At 44.9% G+C, this 22,141-nt stretch overlaps 1 protein-coding gene across 20 annotated transcripts in view; it reads left to right on the top strand.

Moving 5' to 3' along the window:
* Nucleotides 1-9,680: 9,680 nt before the first annotated feature.
* The window catches only part of MPP7 (MAGUK p55 scaffold protein 7), an 81,908-nt gene continuing 69,447 nt past the window's right edge, over nucleotides 9,681-22,141 (top strand). For 2 of the 20 annotated variants that reach the window (XM_083406477.1, XM_083406473.1), the window contains exon 1: nucleotides 9,740-9,823. The gene's annotated coding sequence lies outside the window, so the exon portion shown is untranslated. Of the gene's footprint in view, nucleotides 9,829-16,176; nucleotides 17,424-17,495; nucleotides 17,821-22,141 lie in introns of those variants that run through there. The other 18 variants (XM_083406484.1, XM_083406467.1, XM_083406485.1 and 15 more) reach the window with 15 other exon arrangements.

Raw genomic sequence — 22,141 nt, 5'->3', positions numbered from 1 at the left:
TCACTGCAAGAGGCCACGTTACAGGGAACCAGGCAGAGGGTCTTCTCGGTAGTGGCGCCCGCCCTGTGGAACGCCCTCCCATCAGATGTCAAAGCGATAAACAACTACCTGACATTCAGAAGACATCTGAAGGCAGCCCTGTTCAGGGAAGTTTTTAATATGTGACATTTTAGTGTATTTTTCATATTTGTTGGAAGCCGCCCAGAGTGGCTGGGGAAACCCAGCCAGATGGGCGGGGTACAAATAATAAATAATAATAATAATAATAATAATAATAATTATTATTATTACTGCACTTGCAGTAAATTAATGTTGTTGTTTGTCTATCACCCCCACCCATTTACTCTCTTTGCTTTATCATGCTTTCTGAAAGACCTCCGTCCCCACTTTTCTTTGGTCAAATTACAAGTCTGCAAATTACAAATGTCTTGCGAATTTTTCAAGACTGGTACAGCACCTAATACATTTCAGGTGCTTTTCGGAATACTCAGTGATGATCACATGAGCCTTTCATGCTTTACAGAGCCTTGAAGAATCAACTTTACTGCTTCTTTCTGAGACTCTGTGCTGACCTGCAGCAGAACTAGCCCTGACAGCATGCTAATCATAGCCGGAAACAGGATACCATTCTAAATGGATCCACCAGAGCCCTTTTTGGGCTATCAGTCCGCTTAATTTCTACAGAACTTACTTTTAAGCAATTATGTTTAGAACCTGTTCTCTAGCATTACGTATCACGAAGAATAGCCTGCCATAAGAACATAAGGAGAGCTCGCTGGATCAAGCCGATGGTCCATCTAGACCACTGGCTTGATCTAGACCAGCATCCTGTTCCCCCAGTGGCCAACCACTATGGGAAGACAAAAGGCAGGACATGAGGGCAACTTGTCATTCTTAGCTGGTATTCAGAGAAGCTTAAAGGTAAAGGTAAAGGTAAAGGGACCCCTGACCATTATTAGGTCCAGTCGTGGCCGACTCTGGGGTTGCGGCACTCATCTCGCTTTATTGGCTGAGGGAGCCGGCGTAAAGCTTCCGGGTCATGTGGCCAGCGTGACTAAGCCACTTCTGGCGAACCAGAGCAGCACACGGAAACGCCGTTTACCTTCCCGTCAGAGCGGTACCTATTTATCTACTTGCACTTTGATGTGCTTTCGAACTGCTAGGTTGGCAGGAGCAGGGACCAAGCAACAGGAGCTCACCCTGTCGCGGGGATTTCAACCGCCGACCTTCTGATCGGCAAGTCCTAGGTTCTGTGGTTTAACCCACAGCGCCACCCACGTCCCTCAGAGAAGCTTACTGCCTCTGATAGTGCAAGTAGAACACAAACCTTAATGAAAACAGAAATATCTTTGGAGATGCAGATGGTATAGAAACATCATGAGATAATTTTATTGATTTATTATCCAACAAGGCAGGCTAAAGGGGGGGGGATCTAGTTTTTTCTCTCACTTCAGCACTTTTGTGGCAGCTACTGAGGTGTTTTCCTTGTTTACCAGACACTGCCAAGGGGAAATCACAAGAACACAAGATAAAAGCCACCTGGCTTCAGGCTTATCTTGCTATGCTTGTTTGAAGAACCAACTACTAAGCACGATTCCCAAAACCAAAAACTGATGATGAAATACTTTTGCTCTCTGTATTTCAATTTTAATTCAGGCAGGATCCAATTAATTCCCATCTGCTTACTTCCAAGGTTCTTCTAAGAGGAAACTTTTCTATATTTATAAGCCAGAAATACTATAGAGGAATAATTGTAATTCGTTAAGTTCAATGCTTTTTCAAAAAGTTGTGGGGGTTGGGGGTTGGCAAGCTGAATATCCTTGAATATTTAAAGAAGGGTTTACATCTAGGGAAGCTTATAATGAGCAAGACTGCTCATAGTGTTGCTGTGTTAAAAAAGGCTCTGCTCACTGGATACTAATTAGGGAAGTTCCATTAGAATGCATAGATTTCTAGCACTTTCATTCCAAACATATATAAAGTTGTAGGGTTTTTTCCCTCTTCTGATAAGTAGAATTCCTTTCCTTCCAAGCGCTGATGAGCAGACCCAAGAGAAATTCCATGATGTTGGCTCAGAAATATATTTTTTTACCGTCTCCTCTCTTTTAAGCATGCTACAAGCACCAGTTTCTAGGGACAGTAGTGAATATTTGAAGGGAAGGAGAACCTGTGGCCTTACAGTCCAAGTGTTTTTAGACTACAGCTCCCATCGTCCCTGACAATTGGCCATGCTGGCTGGGCCTGATGGGAGTTGGAGTCCAGCAACATCTGGTGGGCACCATTTTGGGTGCTCCAGTTACTTGTCCATTAGCCCATCTGGTTGCCTTAGTATCCCTCCTGAGGTGGGAATAGATATTATTCACTCTTAAAGAAAATGTGTTTTGAAAGCGTAGAATATGCTTTGATTGCACAAGTATCTCAGTAGCACCAGATCAGAGGTGGAAAACCTGTATCCTCCAGATATTTGTTGTACCACAACTCCCATCATCCCTACCCATTGGCAGTGCTGGTTGGGGCTGATGGAAGTTGTAATCCAACCTCTGGAGGGCCACATACTGTCCATCCTTGGAATACTGCCAATGCAGTACAGCGCTTGCAGGAAGAAAGGCAATTTTCAGCTTCTCGAGCATGAAATTTCAGCTTACTTCTACTTCCTTAATGTGTTCTGCTAATCAAATCATGCAGCTAATCTGACAGCAGGACCATTGGTTATAGACCTTGGTATGGGGGCTGACTGGCCATTTAATCAAATGGCACAATTTTGCTGACTAGATGATGAGAGGACCCCAAACTTCGCTACACTGAAATTGCATTCATGCCTCTGAGCTGGAATTATAAGAGAGGTCTTCACATTTTGATGTCGTTAAATGTCTGAGGCCTGGCTTCTTAAAGGGCTCCTTCACTCACACAAACCTGCCTGAGCTCTTCCATCAACTTCAGAGGTGCTGCTCTTGGGCCTGTTTCCAGAGGCAGGACCTTTCTTGTGGTGGCACCACAAATCTGAACCCCTGTTCTTGGGGATGTCCAGCAGGTCTTTTTGAACCTCCCTCCAGGTCAATTTTATTTAACTAAATATTTGCAGTTTGAATGTTGTCTTGCCTTATTTGTTGTTTATAATAATTAGTTTTATTAACTGATGTTGTTACATTGACGATTTAATGATGATGAGCGCCCCAATTCTGTTTCCCACAGATTAGCCTTGGCTTCTCAAACACTCAAACACATCCACGGGATGGGAAGCATTTTAATCAGAAGCAAAATGTTCTCACATGAAGAAAGATTTCATTCAGCCACATCAATAGGAGGTATTATTCTTTATAATGAAAGGAGACATAACATTTGCATGAAGTTCAGACATCATAATGTGAGTTGGCTGTTTCTAGGATTTTTCTTCTTCTTTTGTTTGAACTTCCTAAACTAATGTCTACTCCATCAGTCGAGGTAATGCCTTTAAAAAAATACAATTGTTAATGAACCATATGCTGTGAGAAGATATTTATCCTATAATGTGTCATTTCCCTTGAAGATATACAGGAGGGAAGTTAATCTCTGGACGATTTCCTTTGCAAATACTTTACCTTTCTTTCATTCCCATACAAAGTTCACTGCCACCGCCACTTGCAACAAATCACGTGACTGATCCTCATTTCGTTCACTAAACATATAGCTTTTGAACTGCTGAAAAAGCAGTTTGGAGCAAATGGCAGCAGCGGAGAGTGTCTCCATGCCACCCAGGGGTGTGGGTGTGTGCTTGTGCATGCGTGCGTGCGTATGCCCACGCCAGGGGCAGGAAAGGAATGGAGGACAAACAGAGCCCACCATGTCTGCCCAAGCCCCTGCCACCTCTGGAGGAACAGCAGCCCCCAGAGGCATGGCTATTGCACCCTCCTCTCTCTCTCTCTCTCTCTCTCTCTCTCTCTCTCTCTCTCTCACACACACACACTGACACACACACACACACACACACACACACACCAGAATCCAAGCCTTGCAAGGCCGCTCAGGGAGGGCAGCGTGGGGACGCGGCAGCCATGCACCATTCGATCCCAGCCTCTCTGTTCTCAATGGACTGGGTAGGCCTGAAGGGGTTGTATCTTTGCCTGGATCTACAACACATGCCTTTGCCACTGCCCATCAAAGTGACTAAAATGTGTGAGGCATTTGAAACAAATGAACAAGGACTACCAAGTTGTTCTGCGGGTGTTTGCAACACAAGCATGAGGGGCAGTATTAGCGACTGGCCAGATGGCAAGGAGTGGCACGAGGCACCAGTTGGGGAACCCCCAAGGCATCTGTTAAATGCATGGTGACATGCATAGGTTGTTAAAGGAACAGGAGGGCACGCCAGGTGGAGACCTGGGACCCCTATACCTATCGCCTTTAAAAAATGCAAAATTAGAACATCTGTGAAAGTTGCCAGGATAACCAGTGACAGGGCAGGATCTAAACAGAAGCTAACAACAGGAGATCCAAATAATCACCTGTCCCCAAGTTCTATAATGAGCAGACTGTTTGTCTGGGGCAATTAACGTCGTATGAATTATGCCTCTTCCCCATAGAGTTGCTGTCAGCAGCTTTGCTGGGTAGTTTTTCAAGCTCATAAGGTGGCCTCATTATTGCACACCTTGTGAACCTTTCACCCCCTGAACCAGCACGCCATTCTCTTTATTTCCCTTCATTAATTACTGATCCTTACATAAGCGTGCCTTGACATGAAAAATTGTTCTCTTACATTTATTGCGCAACCAGAAAGCTTTTGTGTGAAAATGACTGTTGTATGTGAGAAGAAACTTTGGCGTCTCTTGAGAGAACAAAAAAACATGGATATCCATGAATTGACCCATGAATCAAAGTACTGTATACTTGAGGGAAAGAATAAGTTTATCTGTTTTCAGTGGTACCTCAGATTAAGTACTTAATTCGTTCTGGAGGTCCGTTCTTAACCTGAAACTGTTCTTAACCTGAAGCACCACTTTAGCTAATGGGGCATCCTGCTGCTGCCGCACCGCCAGAGCACGATTTCTGTTCTCATCCTGAAGCAAAGTTCTTAACTTGAGGTAATATTTCTGGGTTAGCGGAGTCTGTAACCTGAAGCGTATGTAACCTGCGGTACCACTGTACATATATGTTACATAGTTCTGTAACTTTGTAAAAAATATTTTATTGTCATATTGCTATTGTTGTTTTTCTCTTAATGATTTTTATGTATTCTTTTTCTTTCCCCCCTTTTTTCTTATTTACTTTAACTCACAATAATAATAAAAATTAACACAGCCTGAGTCCATCTGGCAGCATCTCTCCAGGGTTTTGGACAAGAACCTTTCCCAAAGACCCACCCAGGGCCTGAAACAGGGCCTTCTGAATGCCGTATATGCCCTTTCATGGCGTTTGAGCCGTTTACTGTGACATGGACAGATTGACTCAGCAGCATCTCAGGTAACAATCTGAAGACACTGTTTTTTGACCTGCTGCTGAAGACTTTAATGAAACAAGAAGGAGGAAGCAAAGGCCAGGATGAATGGTACCAGCATTCGAAGCTGGCCAGCTCACTGTTTCACAAAATGATGGTTTCCCATTCAAATTCCAGTTCTTATCTGCACACTTCCCTCCTCCAGCCATGTGCTTCAAATGCAAAACAAAATTCCTGCCCAATAGACACACTGCTAGTTTCAGATCCCTCAATGGGGATTCTTTGTTTCTATCAATGCTCCTTTTGTGTCCTTGGAGTGGAGGAATGAGATAAGTCTGCTGGATCATGCCTAATTAATTGATAATGATACTGCGCAGTATTTTACCAGGAAACAACATAATGAGGGAGCGGTGACATTTTAACTGTTTTGCAAAGCAAAATAGCTCTCGCTGTTTATGATTGCGGCGCAGCAGTCCCAGAACGCTGACTTACGAATGGCTGCACACTCCAAATGTCAAGTATTCAAATGCATCGCTCTTTCTCACAGATTACCTCTCCTGCACTGACATTATTTCATTTAAAATGAAAGGGCTGCAGATCACCATCAGCAAGCAAACTCACTTTTCCTTTCTAGAGACCAAAACTACTGGGATGTGATATGGAGAGAGTGAGGAGTATTTCCCCCCCTCTCCCTCCCAGGAACTCAAGGTCAAGCCATTAAACCGATTGGCCATACATAGAGGCAGGACAGACAAAACAAATTATTTATTTGCAGAGCGATAACTAGAGGATTGAATTCACCAGCCAGGTTGCAGTGATGGCTGCGAGGTTAGATACGGTAGTTTTAAAAGGGGACTGGAAAACCAGTTTGTGGAGAGTAAGTCTATCAAAGGCTGGAAGTCAATATGGCTATATGCAGCCTCCAGCTTCAGAGACAGTTTGACAATGGATACCAGTTGGCTGGGAGCAAAGGACAAGGGAAGGCTCTTGCCTTTGAGTCCTGCTTGTTGGCTTCCTTGAGGCATCTGATTGGTCACTGAGGAAAGGCTAGATGGACCTTTGATATGATCAAGGAGGAGGTCTTGTTTGTGTTCTTTATCCAAGTCAGGCAAATTTCCACTCTGCTCAGTCTTTGCTGCAGGGTCAGTGAATACTTTCTTGATTCATGGAGGTGGCTGAGGGTTGAGAGCCATTGTCTGGTCCATTGGTTGGCCTTAGAACAAGAGCAGCCGACGTTGTAGCTTCAAAATCCTGTTGGACTTCAACTCCTATCAGCCCTAGCCAGCATGGCCAGTGGCCAGGGATTGTGGGGGTTGTTGTATTTATGAAAAATACAGAGGACACCATGCTGGATACATTTGCCTTGGAGACTTAAATTCAGAATTTGTTCAGTCATGAACCTACAACCCGAGGCAAAAACAAAATAAAACCCCAATGACTACTAAACTTTATCCACCATCCTTATACTCAAGGCCACAATATGGTATATCTAGAGATGGTACGTAACGTGAAGGAGATTATGCGTTGAAATATTTTAGTTGATATTTTAGAATGTAAAATGCTATTTTATTTATTGATTGGTTTTACCTTGTGGGCTTATAGCCGAATAAAGTATTTGATTGATTGATTGAACCCCAAATTGCACCCCTCCCCACCCCACACTAATTAAGATGTGAAATTTTATGCAAGCTTCATCAAAACAAGCTGCACAACCTTCTCTTGCAGTTCATTCATTAATTTTGGTGGAGCCTCTATGGGGGATTATGCTGCTTGAGTCAAATCTTGGGATCAGGATATTAATGCCAGTAAAGTATTAACGTCTGCTCCTTTACAGATGACCGTTTTAAAAGATCGTTCTTCACACTTATTTTTAAAAAATAAATTGCTCGGATGGGTTGCTGTTAAAGAATCTTATAAAATCTTCCAGTTAATATTCATGGAAATACATAACCCCCTGCAATAAGGTAGGCTCAGGAGCTCTCTTGCTAAGGTTAGTAAATCCATACGTGACACAAAACATTCTGAAAAGATGTGGTAGCATGATTACTTACGTTTTCAGGATAAAGTCTTGTCCATAATCTGTTAACTATTGGCAAACATCTGCTTGGATTATGAGACTTAGCAATGGCCAACCACTCAGCACCTAGAGAGAGTGGTCTGGGTGGGGTCCCAGGCCTGCCGACACTCTAGAAATACATCTATTGCTGCAGTTGTATGGCAAAGAATTTGAAAACCAAGTGTCCATTGACATCTCTCCACAAAATCCACGTTTCCTGTGATGCCCTTTGTTAAACCTTTAGTATTTATCCACAACAGAATACCCACGTATTCATCACATTCACTCCCCATGGTCAAACTCTATAGTGTAAGGCCTCTCTTTTCTTATTTTGCAAGGTAAACGTTATACACATAACCAACAGTGCTGCATAAAATACATAATGTTGAATATATCTTTATGCATGCATGAAAACATCTATGCAATCCTATGCATATTTATCCAGAGGTCCTACTGAGTTCGGTATCGTAAAGTGCGCATAAGGCTGAAACCATAGAAGCAAGCTATACAGGGCATGAAATGTGTCCGTTTTGAAACTGTTAATAGGTACTGCCCCATGGGCGTAGCCAGGATTTTTGTTAAAGGGGAAGAACCTCAGATTTACAGTGGTACCTCAGGTTACTTACGCTTCAGGTTACATACTCTGCTAACCCAGAAATAGTGCTTCAGGTTAAGAACTTTGCTTCCGGATGAGAACAGAAATCGTGCTCCAGCGGCGCAGCAACAGCATTAGGCCCCATTAGCTAAAGTGGTGCTTCAGGTTAAGTACGGACCTCCAGAACGAATTACGTACTTAACCTGAGGTACCACTGTATATTGATTTTCATTGATTTAGGGGGGTAACTACTCCCCTGCTCCCGCTTGGCTACTCCCATGTACCACCCCCTCCAATTTACAATGGGACCATGGTGCATGGCCATGGGTAGGAGGTTAAGAAGAGAAGAAGAGTTTGGATTTGATATCGCGCTTTATCACTACCCTAAGGAGTCTCAAAGCGGCTAACATTCTCCTTTCCCTTCCTCCCCCACAACAAACACTCTGTGAGGTGAGTGAGGCTGAGAGACTTCAGAGAAGTGTGACTGGTCCAAGGTCACCCAGCAGCTGCATGTGGAGGAGCAGAGACGCGAACCCAGTTCATCAAATTACAAGACTACCGCTCTTAACCACTACACCACACCGGCTCTCCTGCCCTGCTAATGCAATCCCGATGAAAATTCATCCACCTCCCAAGGAGCTTGCTAGGACCAAACAGCCACCATTGAGAAGCGGGATTCTCATCGAGACCATGGCGAGAGGAAATAGTTAACCCCACTGCTTTCTTCCTGGGGGGACGCAGGGGTATGCGTACCCCTAATCATTTTGTGAATCTTTGTACTTTTGTCCATTTACTGTATTTATTTTTCCCGATTTGAACTATAAAATGGTGGTTTTCTTGCGTCAAAATGAGAGTACTCCTAAAGATTATTTTTTTTAGGGGAAAAAGCAATGGTTAACCCCCTTTCCTGTATGCAACAGTCCTTATGAAAACTTCCCTCTCCTGCAACACCTTTTGTTTATTTATTTTGTTAAAGAGCACAGCCCTTTAAGTTATGCATTTACTATCAGATCTTTTGAAACAAAGCTTCTGCTTATTGCCTCTCTCACCCCTCTTACAGGCCCTTATTCCTCTGGTATATGCATAGCTGTTTTCTAAGCATTCCCGCCCCGCCCCCCGCTCAACCACTGACTTCACATCTGGAGTCTGAACTGCAACAGTAAGGAGTCTTTGGTTAAGCACTTTCTTTTCCAAGAAGTTGTTCCCCCTCCCTTGTGACCTCGGAAAACCCTTCTCTCAGCAGCCATGCAGATGTAAACCGATCCAGGCTGCAAGTCGAAAGCCTGAAGAATACACTTGAACAGTGTGAGTGTCACCTGAGAGCCCACTGTTTAATTATGCAAGAATCTCAGTTATGCTCTGCCAGAGCATCAGAGTCAGGAGGTTAAGAGGACTAGAACTTTATCTCTGCAGAAAAAATAATAAAACATTTCAGAGCTCGGCAGAACCTTACAACAGATTAGAAACAGGCCGCACTCTGCAAACAGGAAATTCTTCATATGACAGAATCCCCCCTACCTTATTTACAGCGCTTGCTGCAATCCTATCCAGAGCTATGCATGCTTAAGTCCCACTGACTTCAGAATTTAAGCATGCTGAGACCGTAAAATAATCCTTGTGATACCAGGGTAAACATTTGCCTGCTGACAGCTTGATCTCCGTCTGTGAGAGTCACAGAAAGACCTTTGGGGATTTGCATGAGGGTCCATTAAGTTCCCTGCAATGAGCCTCGCCTGTGATGGCAGTGTGGCGGCAGAACCAGGTGAGGTGAGCGTAGCTGTATCTCTTGCTAAAGCAGCAAAATTCTTTATAATGTGTCCCCAGATACAGTTGCTCCAACTGCTGGGCAATGTATTATAAAGGCAACTTTTCTTTCTTAAGCAGCTACATTCATAACTTGAGGAAAATAAACCTGTTTCATGGCTCATGTATGCCACAGCCATTTACTTAAGCAGGGCCTCCGAAACTAATTGACATTAAAGCTTCTAGACTGAGGGGGGAACGGGAAGAGAAATCTAAGCATACTTCTTCTCTTCACTCCCTGATAGTCCTGGCGGACCTGGGAGTCATCTTGTTGAGGAAGTGAGTGGAACCAGCTGTTGATGACGACTACCGTCTAGTCAGAGAGCTACAAAAGCAGCAATGCTGAGAATAGTGATGGGGCTGACCTCCATTTTCCTTTTTATTAAGAGTGCCTCTTCTGTGGGTTGACCTGACTGAGGGCACTTCTTGGTGAGCGGACGGAGGACCAGGGAGGGGTGTGTGCAGTTCCAACCTGGGCGAGAAGCAGACTGCTCTCTGGAGCAGTACATCTGTGTGACTGGTGGCTTTATTTATACTACGCTGGCAGTGAACGGCTTCGTTTTCTCCTTGGTGTTCCTGCAATACAATTTGTGGCATGGAAGTGGACTGAATGGTCATCGTGGTGGCTGGTGACTGGGTGGGAGATATTGGAGCAAATGTTGTGCTTGGTGTGCGAGTTCAGTGGGATGGCTGATATGGAATGAGTAGGCATTATATAATTTGTATAGATGTAATGGCAGAATTTGGGTGTGGGGTGCTTGTGCTAGAGGGGTATATGCATTTTGTGAGTCAGGATATGCCTTGGCAAGAAGGAAGGAATCCCTGGCTCTAAATACATTTCAAAAGGAACTGCTATGTTTTTGGGGGGGGCGTTGTATTGCTTTACTGCTTTTCATTGTAGTTCTGTTTAATATTGCATGGCATTGTTTGCAGTTTTTTGGTTCCATTGTTGGTTATCTATTTATTTTGTACTGTACTGCATTTATTGTTCTGCAAACTACTTAAATACTATCTGAAGTCTGTTAAACATAGGTTGAGGTCCGTTGTCTGTTAAATATAGGTTGGGTCCCAAACACTGAATCTTTATAATGCCTTAGCATCTGAGCTTTCAAGTCAAGGATTAGAGGCACAGGTTCCAGGTTGCAAGGTGTGGTAGGGATGGGGATCTCATGCTGTTGGGCTCCAACTCTCATAAGCCCTAGGCAGCATGGTCATCTTAGGGATACAGTGGTACCTTGGGTTAAGAACTTAATTCGTTCTGGAGGTCCGTTCTTAACCTGAAATGTTCTTAACCTGAGGTACCACTTTAGCTACAGGGGCCTCGCGCTGCCGCCGCACCACTGGAGCATGATTTCTGTTCTCATCCTGAAGCAAAGTTCTTAACCCGAGGTACTATTTCTGGGTTAGCGAAGTCTGTAACCTGAAGCATCTGTAACTTGAAGCGTCTGTGACCCGAGATATCACTGTAATAGGAACTGTAGTTCATCATCCTCTGGAGAAGTCATAGGTTTCCCATTGCTAAATGGCTTTCAGGCACACCCAGGGCTTTTTTTCAACTGGAACTCGCTGGAACTCAGTTCCGGCACCTCTCAGGTGGGCACCTTTGCTATTATAAGAGAACAAGGGAGGTGTTCATGTTGAGCTCCGACACCTCTTTTTCTAGAAAAATATCACTGGCATGCTTCAGCCATCCATCACCAACCATATTACAAAATAAGCAATCCGTTACATTACAGATCTATGCCCATGCCCGCTGTCAAAACAGAGCTTCTTCAGCTGGTCTGCCTAGGCATCAGCTGCAAGTGAAAGAACAGTGGGACAGTCAACGTTGCAAAGAAATGCAAGGTTTTAAGGTACTTCTCTCAGGATGTGAAAAAGAGACTCCCAAGGCTAAAAGAGACTCCCAAGGCTTAGGTCTGAATGTGGGTGGTGTTTGTGGTTTAAACCACAGAGCCTAGGACTTGCCATTCAGAAGGTGGGCAGTTTGAATCACTGCGACGGGGTGAGCTCCCGTTGCTCGGTCCCTGCTCCTGCCAACCTAGCAGTTCGAAAGCACGTCAAAGTGCAAGTGGATAAATAGGTACCGCTCCGGCGGGAAGGTAAAAGGCATTTCCGTGCGCTGCTCTGGTTCACCAGAAGCGGTTTAGTCATGCTGGCCACATGACCCGGAAGCTGTACGCCGGCTCCCTCGGCCAATAAAGCGAGATGAGCACCGCAACCCCAGAGTCGTCCACGACTGGACCTAATGGTCAGGGGTCCCTTTACCTTTACCTATATTAATATATGAATGCAGGGCTGCACATGTCACATATTTGGTCTTCCTACAACCTAGGTAAGTAACTAAGTAATTAATTAATTAGAGAACACACATTTTAAAGCACATTTCCACCCCAAATGAATCCTGGGAACTGTAGTTTACCACTCACAGAGATACAATTACTAGCACTCTTAACAAACGAGTTCTTTGGAGGGGGCTCAGAATGTTCTTTAAATGCATGTCGTGTACCCAGTCTACGGACTATGGGCAAGACAAATCTTTCTGCCAGAGCTGCAATTCTATGCCTAGCAAGGCACGCTTCAGGCCGTGCACTGGGTATCAAGAGTCCTATTTAAAATGTGTATCAGCCTTTTGATCGCAATCCTCCATTTCCATGCTTAGAAATATAGCACTCATTTAGTGCAGTCCAGCATGCTAGCTTTTGAAAAGAAACTCAAATTGGTGGAATTTTATTGCCTCTAGTGAATGAAAGAATTTCAGCCTGCAGTAAATCAGCTAATTGTTCTGACAGCTACTTGATCGTCTTAAATTAATAATGAATAAAACATATGAATATTTAAAAAGCATGGCACTGAAAATGTGCAACACATAAACATATATTCATAATAAGGGTAAGTACAAAACTCTTGGTTCTAAAAAATAATGGTGCTATTGAAGAAAAACTGATTATTAGATATTTCACATACACTGAAGAGGCTCAGGTCTTTTCCGCACCTTTCTTCTGCTCCTTCCAGGTCTGTGCCCAAGCACCCCCAATTCTTATTTTTATTTTTTGCTCTGGAGTTTTCCCTGCAAAAACCCGCTCTTGAAAGCTCAGTCAGAGCAAACGTCAAGTTGTGGAAAACCCGGATTGACGTTTGCTCCAATTCAGCTTTGAGTAACAGATTTCAGTAGGGAAAGGGGAGGGGGGGGAGGAAAGGGCTCCAACAAGGAGCATTAAAGCACAAACCTCTGCATGGAGGGGGGGGGGAGTTAAATGTGGATAGGGCCTCCCTCTCAAATCACCTGTTGGGTAGATTTGTTCCCTGCTAGTGGCCTAATTGATGCTACATTGAACAATTGTTTTGCAGTGGAACTTAGTAGTATAAAGCTCAGTATTCAAGATACAAGGAAGACTTATGAAATAAAATAATACCTACAGTCCTATCACATTTCAGGCGACACTGCCCTTCTCAAGGGGAACGGTTACTTAACCTATGTAGTTACAAGAGAAATACAAAGCTTGGCACTTCTTAACAACAACCCCCTTTGAATTACTCCCTCAAATAAGGGGTATATAGCCCCAAATATGTTGGGAATACCTTTTTTTGTTTGTTTTTTTACATCTATATACACATTGAGTAACCTACTATGCTTCGCTGAGATCTACCCTTCTGGGATAGCTCCATCAGCAGATCATAAGACTCTTCATCTCAGGTTTGTGGGTTTGAGCCCCACGTTGAGCAAAAGATTCTTGCACAGTGAACTAGGTGACTCCTGAGGCCCCTTTCAGCTCTACAATTCTATGATTCCACAATTCTACTACTTTCTTAAAAAATGAATGAATGAATCAATGAATGAATGAAACTGCACAACTAGTGGGCTTAAGGAAAAAGTCAGAAAAATTCCCCTCCCCAAACATTGTGAGGTTGACACTAAAATGGCATGCCTCTGGCCCTATGTGTTCAACTGCAGCTTAATCTGCATTATTAGCCTCTGGGCAATACTCAGTGTTGTGCTATGGAAGTTTGATCTGGTGGCTTTTGAAATTTAAGTTGCCGTTAACACAAAAGCAGTCCTGCTAGTCTTCTTCCCAGAGTGGTGTTCAACGAAGGTATAGTCACTGAAATTACTGGACTAAAGTTGGTCACATTCATTAATTCCAGTGGGTCTACTCTGAGTAAAACTTAGTTGACTACCACTCTTGATCAGTTGGGAACGTACTTCTAAAAATATTATAATAAAAGAGTTTGCTCCCACCTCATATGAGACACATTTTCATCTCTGTTTTAAGGGGGGAAAAACCTTTTCAATGGGTTTGACACATTATTATATTTTAAGCTGTCTTATCCCTAAAGGACCAGGGCCGATTTAAAGCATCAAACATATTTCCCTTGGTGTATTGCAATTAGGCTGCCGGAAGACAGCACACAGAATCTTTGGAATATTTTAGAATGTTCATAGCTGGACAGGAAAAGGAAACAGTTCTCCCTGGTACATCTGTTTCATTCCACAGGCATGGGAACAAACCCAGGCTGCAGACTGTGGTTAAGGAGGAGAGAGCTGAAATAAGATGCTGGGTTCAAATGACACTTGGCTTAGGTGTCGCACCATGCTGAGCTAAAAGGACCAGCAAGAAGCTACAATTTTCTCTTTGGAAGTCTGTGCATTTGCCATGGTATGTCTTAGTGTTATATGCAAATGTGGTCATTGTGACAAGGACCCAGGTTGTGTGTAGGGTGGGGAGCATGGTTTATTAATTTAATAAGGATTTCACTCTGAATTGGGAACTGGCATGTTTGTTCTAGAGCCCACAAATCCCCTCATTAGCACTGGGCTTCCTCTGCACACAGGAATGTTGCAGAAACTCTTGCCCAACATTTTTTTTTAGCTATCCTATTTTTGGCAACCAGCAGGGCAGGCAGATTTCAGGCTTGTAGGATCTACTGTGGTTTTTACTAAACCCTGGAAGTCCACCAACTGCAACCAGGTGCAAAATAGTGGGTGGGGTGGGATGACACACACTTAAAGGTACAGGATGCTTAACCCATGAATTTGTTTTCAGAACCTGAACTCCACACAAAAGTCCATGCCTGGTTTTGTCTCCAAAGCTTGCTTTATTTCAGCAGTCAAGAGAATTGGTTTTTGCTGCATTGTTAAACAATTGAGAGTAAGAAACTCTTGCCACAAATTGTCCCCTGATCTGCTTGTAGACCTTGATCCATTTATTGCTCACCAACATTAAATAGCATGATAGCAAATCAAGTTGATTTTACATTTAGAAAAAAGTAGGAAACAGAACAGGAGCTCTAGGGCCCAAGACCCGAGGTACCAAAGACCTGGGGCTCAGTCTCCTGGGCCATCTCATAACAATGCCTATGAAGGCGAGCATGGCTAGAATGCTGAAAGCACCTATTTTTTAATTAGACCAGGAGGAGCAGGGCAGTCATACCTACAGGCATGGGCATAGCCAGGGGGGCAGCTGCTCCCCCTAAATCAAGTAAATCAATAAAAATGCAGTGGACACTCAGGTTGTGAACGTGATCTGTGCAGGAGGCATGTTCACAACCTGCAGCGTTTACAACCTGCAACGCCGTGTCTGCGCACACGCATGTTGTGATTCGGCGCTTCTGCGCATGTGCAAAGCGCGATTTAGTGCATCTGCTCATGCGTGACCGCTGAAACCCAGAACCCATTCCGGTACTTCCGGGTTTCGGCACATCTGTAACCCGAAAAACGCAACCTGAAGCATCTGTAACCTGAGGTATGACTGTACTCAGCTGAGGTTCTGTCCGCCCCAACATAAAACCTGCCCCCCAACATAAATCCTGACTACAGTCATGCTTACAGGGTCTTTTTTATCATTAAAACCTCTTTTTTTTATTTATTGATTGACTGATCCACCAACCAGAGGCAGGTGCAAAGGTGGCCAGGGGTGGAGGCACAAGTTGTGATTTAGGGCTATGTACATATGCATGAGAGGGACGCGGGTGGCGCTGTGGGTAAAAGCCCAGGGCTTGCCAATCGAAAGGTGGGCGGTTCGAATCCCCGCGGCGGGGTGCGCTCCCGTTGTTCGGTCCCAGCGCCTGCCAACCTAGCAGTTTGAAAGCACTCCTGGGTGCAAGTAGATAAATAGGGACCGCTTACTAGCGGGAAGGTAAACGGCGTTTCCGTGTGCGGCTCTGGCTCGCCAGATGCAGCTTGTCACGCTGGCCACGTGACCCGGAAGTGTCTCCGGACAGCGCTGGCCCTTGGCCTCTTGAGTGAGATGGGCGCACAACCCTAGAGTCTGGCAAGACTGGCCCGTATGGGCAGGGGTACCTTTACCTTACATATGCATGGCTTAAAATGCAGCCAAGCTATTTCCTCCCTGCTGTGAATGATGTTGCGTTCATAAGTTGCTGCACACACCAAAGAGGGGGCAGAGATGTCCTCACCAGATGTGCATTACTCCATTTGCCACCTTTCACCTACAACACACCTCTGCCCCAAACTCCAATGAAGCACCCATCTGTGCATGTGCAACAGTTGTCTCAGATGCACGTGGCTTAGCTTTTCAAATCAGATGCAAGACGGCTTGAGAAAAAGCTCGTCCAAAAAAGGCTTTTGCAATATTATAGATTTAATCCAGGCCAGCCCAAAACATTTGGGTGCCTGAGGTGAACCACAAAATGGCACCCCACGCCTTGCTGCCATAGGAGGGATAAGTGAAGATGTACATCAGGAAGCGCGTGGGGGAGGGGTTGCTTCCCCTGTGGATCCTGCCACCTGAAGCGGTTGCCTCAACTTCCTTCCTGGAAGGGACTGGAGCTGGGTATGATACAAACGGAATTGGGACCGGGAGAGAAGCAAGCATAGGAACAGATGCTCCACCGGCTGATGGGCGGGGCCAGGTTCCTAGTCTTGCGTTTTTCCTGGGAGGTGGTATGTGCAGCCTCCCAGCAGCAGCTGCACCAGGGCATCCAAGCGTGCGCCTCCTTCCAGATTCAACAGGGTTCTTGACTGATGCGCTCATCTCAAGAGGCGGCTCAGGGAGAAGCAAGCAAGGGAAAATGCGTCAAGAAACAGAATTCGCAGCTGCCCCGTCCCCCACCTCCCGCTTAGAGACCACCTGGGAACAAGAGGCCAAACACGCCCGCGGATCTGCCTAGCGGACCTTGCTAACAGCGACTCCCCACCTAGCCTCACGTGACAGCCTCCAGGCGTCGCGCGGCAGTCAATCAGGGGCCAGCTTTGCGCTTCTTTCCCCAGCCAATGAGGCGGCCGCGCTACGCAAGGCGGGGAGAACACCTACCGCGGCCAATCAGAGCGGCGCTGGCCTGAACCGCGGGGCGGGGCAGGGAAGGCGCCACGCCCCTCCTACTCTCTCTCTCTCCCCCGTCCCGGAGCTCCTCCTCTTTTCTCAGGGGGAGGGGTTGCTTTTGGCGGTTTGGCTCCGCCTGGGCAGCCCAACCCGACGGGCACCGAGCGGCGCGGCGCGGCGAATGAATAAGGGGCTGCGGAGCTGTCGCGGCGGCCCCCGGAACGGAAGGGGCGCCGTTGGGCGCTGAGGTAACGAGGAGGTCTGTCGCCGGAGATTCGGGTGGGATTCTTCTCCCTCCCTCCGCGCTTTCGCTTTTGCCCTGAGGGGAGAGAGGCTGGTGCTGGGCGCGCGGCGGGCAGATGGGGTTGCGCTGCTCGGCGGACGGACTTGGCGGCGGGGCGGGGCTCGGGTGAGAGAGAGAGAGAGAGAGAGAGAAGTAAGCTGCTCCCTTGACTGACGGACGGAGCGTCCCCCTGGCGCGTGAGCGGGCGGCGGTTGGGACGGTTGGGAGCAGGTGAACAGAGCTCAACCGCCGCCTCCCTCCTTCTCTCCCTCCCTCCCACAGGCGTGTTTGTACTCGGAAGTCAGAAAGCAACAACAACAGCGCGCCGTGTTCTGCGAGTGCTTACCAACCCCTAGTAAAAGTCCGCGCGCGGTTGTCGCTTTCCCCCCCAAGGTGAGGGACCTGCTAGTCGTGGGAATGCCGTGCAGGGAGAGAGAGACGCGTGTTGTTTCCTATCTCACGCCTCTCCTTCCTCGTGGCAGAAGAAGCTGTCTCGAGTCCGCGAGGGGGGGTTAAGGGCGCTGGGTGTGGAAGCGCCACCCCCCCCCGCCCCACTTCTTGCATCCTCCTGGCGAAGGTGTGCGGAGCTGCCAGGTGGGGAGGCGGTTATGTAAAGGGAGCCTCTGAGTCTGCCTCAGAAACAGGGATCTTTTGCGGGAGCAGTAGGAGAGCGCCTGCTTTGCATGCATAAGGTCCCTGCTTCAGTCCTTGGCATCTCCAGGTCTGGTCCCCTGTTTGGAAGGCCAATGCTGGGACTTGGTTCCTGTATTGCAATGCCCTGTTCATCGTTGCTTTGGGACAGTTTTATGGGAAGTGATTCACAAGTGAAATAAGTACCCTCAGCGTCCTCCCCTCTTGCTTGCTCCAGCTTGGGGTTTTGTGAAGAGTTGGGGTAAGATTTCTGGATTTAACTGGAGTGGAGTTACATTCCTGGTTGTACTATGGACCCAGCAGATACTCTTTATGAAATGAAAGGTATTGGCAGGTCAAATTTGCTTTACAATCCTTGTTATCTAATTCTAGGGGTGTAGGGTGAGGCAGTGACTGCTCACTGGAAAGACGGGTGTTGCTTTCCACATGTGAGGGGAAAGCATTCATGCTCAAATCTGCTTTACATCCCTTGTTACACTTGCCAAGCAAGATAGGCCAGTATTACAAATAATTTTATTTGCATGCTGCCTTTCCACAGTTCAAACCATGTTCAAGACGGCTTACAACATGAAAAAAAGTAACATAACGAAAGTAGTCACAAACAATAAATAAAGCATTTTAAAAATACCATTATCTTCATATCACAGATGGGAAGGGGATTTTGGCAGCTGAAAGATATAATTTGAACTGAACGGTCTACTAGCTGGGGCGCTTTCTGGAGTTTCGTTTCTGCTCCTAACCACTGCAGTATACACTGAACCTGGGTCATGGCTCAGTGGTAGAGGACATGCCTTGCACCCAGAAGCTCGCAGGTATGATCCCTGGCCTCTCCAGGCTGGATTGGGAGAGTCCCTATCTGAAACCCTGGATAGCTGCTGCCAGTCTGTAGACTGAACTCAGGTTCATATCATGGTGTGTTGGGCAGCCCTTGAAAGTTAGCAATGGAATATTAGCAGATTGAGATGTACAACATGTTCCTTGTAAATGTACAGTTGTAGATGTACAACTGTTCCTTGTAAATGGTCTCTAATTAATTAGGTTTAAGATTCTAAATGATCACAGTTTGCATCTTCTATATTTCAGTCCTTTGTTTTCACTACTTACTTATACACAAACCACACCTAACTGAGAATAAAACTTCATGCATATGATAAAGTGAACTCTTGTCCTTGAATGCAATTTGTGGCTTGGTATCATGTTCAAATGTGGTTAATGTAATGCCATCTTCAATGTCTGATAATTTAGACTGGATTCAATCAAGTGCACAGGAAGAAAGATAGTTACATTACTTTTGAATGTAATACACTGTATTTTTTTTTAAGTGTGCAAGTTTTATTTCCATAGTAATACATTATATGCATTGTGTTATTGTACCCACTTAATTACTCAATATTACGGTGGATTAGTGAAACAATGGTTTAAAAAACGAAGGGAGAGAAGACCAATTGAGAATACTTCATATTTTTAGTATTTTTGAAAAGAACAAGATTGCTAATGTTAGATAACTGGATGCCAAAAATTATTTCAAGTAGTGTTAGGATTATAGTGCAATAATTGCTTTTTTATGGTTACCCAGATGGCTCAGTGGATGACATCTGTGTTGATTTGCCAGCCCCTTGTCCACAATATCAAGACGTAATATATAAGTACAGTATTTAGACTGTTGTGTTGATGTTTGTTACACAGATACTTATAAAAAAAGGCAGCCTTTTTTAAAGAGGGCTGTAGGTTTAATTCTAAGGTACTATCCTTGCATTAAGAGCAGATGTCATTTACAGCTGGTTATTTATTTTAAAGAAGAAATATTCTATTAAGCCTTGAAATATCAGGTTTTTTAAATTGCTTTTTTATTCACTCTGTTCCATATTAATTAAAGGATTTGGTTGCTTATGATTAAGTTACAAAGCAGGATAACTGGCCTCCGCTTGAGCTAATATGGTAGTTAATATATCAGGCGTCAGGTTGTAGACTCTTGCTCTTCTTACAAAGTGTGTGTACTTCATGTACAGATGTTGCCTTTATTAAATTTGACTAGGTTACGTTGCACTTTATATTGATTGTGTAATAGCTATTAATCAGCTCTTTGTCATATTCATTTTTATCTCTTCAAGTGATTTTCTGTTAGCCTGTTAACACCACCACCTCATATTGCATTTTGGCATTCACCCATGAGCACTTCTTAACCTCATGCCCCAGCATTTTTTTTTTCTGGCCAAGTGTGAGAAAAGGTCCTGATAGCATAGCATACTGTTTGTAAGTATTATCACTCACCCTTCTTGCTCCATCCAAACTAAATAGTACACTTGTATACTATAGTCAATATAACATTCACTATGGATCTTGCCAGTTATCTGCAAGCAGCAATATATTTGTTTCCCTTTTCTGTTTATACAGTGGTACCTCAGGTTACATACGCTTCAGGTTACGGACTCCGCTAAACCAGAAATAGTACCTCGGGTTAAGAACTTTGCTTCAGGGTGAGAACAGAAATCATGCTCCGGCTGCACGGCAGCAGTAGAAGGCCCCATTAGCAAAAGTGGTGCTTCAGGTTAAGAACAATTTCAGGTTAAGAACGGACCTCCGGAACGAATTAACTTCTTAACCCAAGGTACCACTGTATATGACTTGCACTATGGGGAAGGAGTTTTATAGTTCTAATCTTTGTGTTGAGGATCTTTTGATTATAGTTACTAGCTCAACATCTCCATTTGATTCAGAACATTTTATATTAAGATGGGCATGCATAGCTAAAACTTTATCGATTTGGCATGAATGGGGATGTTCAAGACACATCATCCACACAGCTATTCAATTTTGAATTGTATGTATCTATGCAGCATTGAAAAGCTAGATTCTGATAATTCAGGAAGAGTATTTCAGATGGAGAGAGGAAGTTAATGGGAAATTGCATTTGCTGGTTGGTATTCCCTTGAGTAAAGTAAGTGCTGTGCTGTGAAATAATACCTGGGTCCTTTAAAGAAACAAGCTGCCCAACATCACCATCTGCACTGCTGCTTTCCTATGCATGAACTGTGACCTCCTTCATATAATCTGCTTCCCAGCTGTCTTTATGTTGAAAGTGGACTTTTACAGGTTGGTGGCAGGGTCTGAACACAAAGAGAGGATTTGAGGTCACCTGCCTCCATTGCAATCCAGGGTGGGGTGGGGGAGTAACAGACATGGTAAGGGGGACAGAAACCATGTAGTTCTGGTAAAACTTCTCCTCTAGTGGCTTATATAAGCATTGGGTGATGGCTGCATTCTGCTCCAGCAATGTTTGTGCATTTCTCATGACATAATTATTTTCTATCTACTTAATATCACATATATGCTAATAATGCATTTATTCTCCAAGTGTAGGTTTCTGGAAACTCGTGTAACTTTGTAGAAGTTCAACCTTTTACACTTCCTCTTAAGGTCCAGGGAATTTTGCTGAATGGAACACTCTAACTTACTTTCCATTTATCTCTAAGCTATTGAACATGCAATTTACAGCATTCCAGCAAACATTTATATCCAGTTACTTCATCCAGCAGGGACGCGGGTGGCGCTGTGGGTAAAACCTCAGCGCCTAGGACTTGCCAATCGCATGGTCGGCGGTTCGAATCCCCACGGCGGGGTGAGCTCCCGTCGTTTGGTCCCAGCTCCTTCCCACCTAGCAGTTCGAAAGCACAATTAAGTGCAAGTAGATAAATAGGTACTACTTTCTAGCGGGAAGGTAAACGGCGTTCCATGTGCTGCTCTGGTGCCGGTTCGCCGGAGCAGCTTCGTCACGCTGGCCACGTGACCCGGAAGTGTCTGCGGACAGTGCTGGCTCCCGGCCTCTAGAGTGAGATGAGCGCACAACCCTAGAGTCTATCAAGACTGGCCCGTACGGGCAGGGGTACCTTTACCTATTTCATCCAGCAATATAGGAAATGCTGAAACACTGCAACATTGAAGATGAGAAAAAATGTTCATCCAGTCCTTTTAACTGGTTTGATGTACAAATCCCATTATCAACCCACTTCTACAGAAAGAGTTGCATCTATTTTCAAATCTGGATTACCCACTGTTTAGTAGC

This window comes from Podarcis tiliguerta (genome assembly GCF_965153285.1).
Source record: "Podarcis tiliguerta genome assembly, chromosome: 12".
NCBI lineage: Eukaryota > Metazoa > Chordata > Lepidosauria > Squamata > Lacertidae > Podarcis > Podarcis tiliguerta.
The sequence above is the reverse complement of the archived record's forward strand: the minus strand, read 5'-3'. Positions and strand labels throughout refer to the sequence as shown.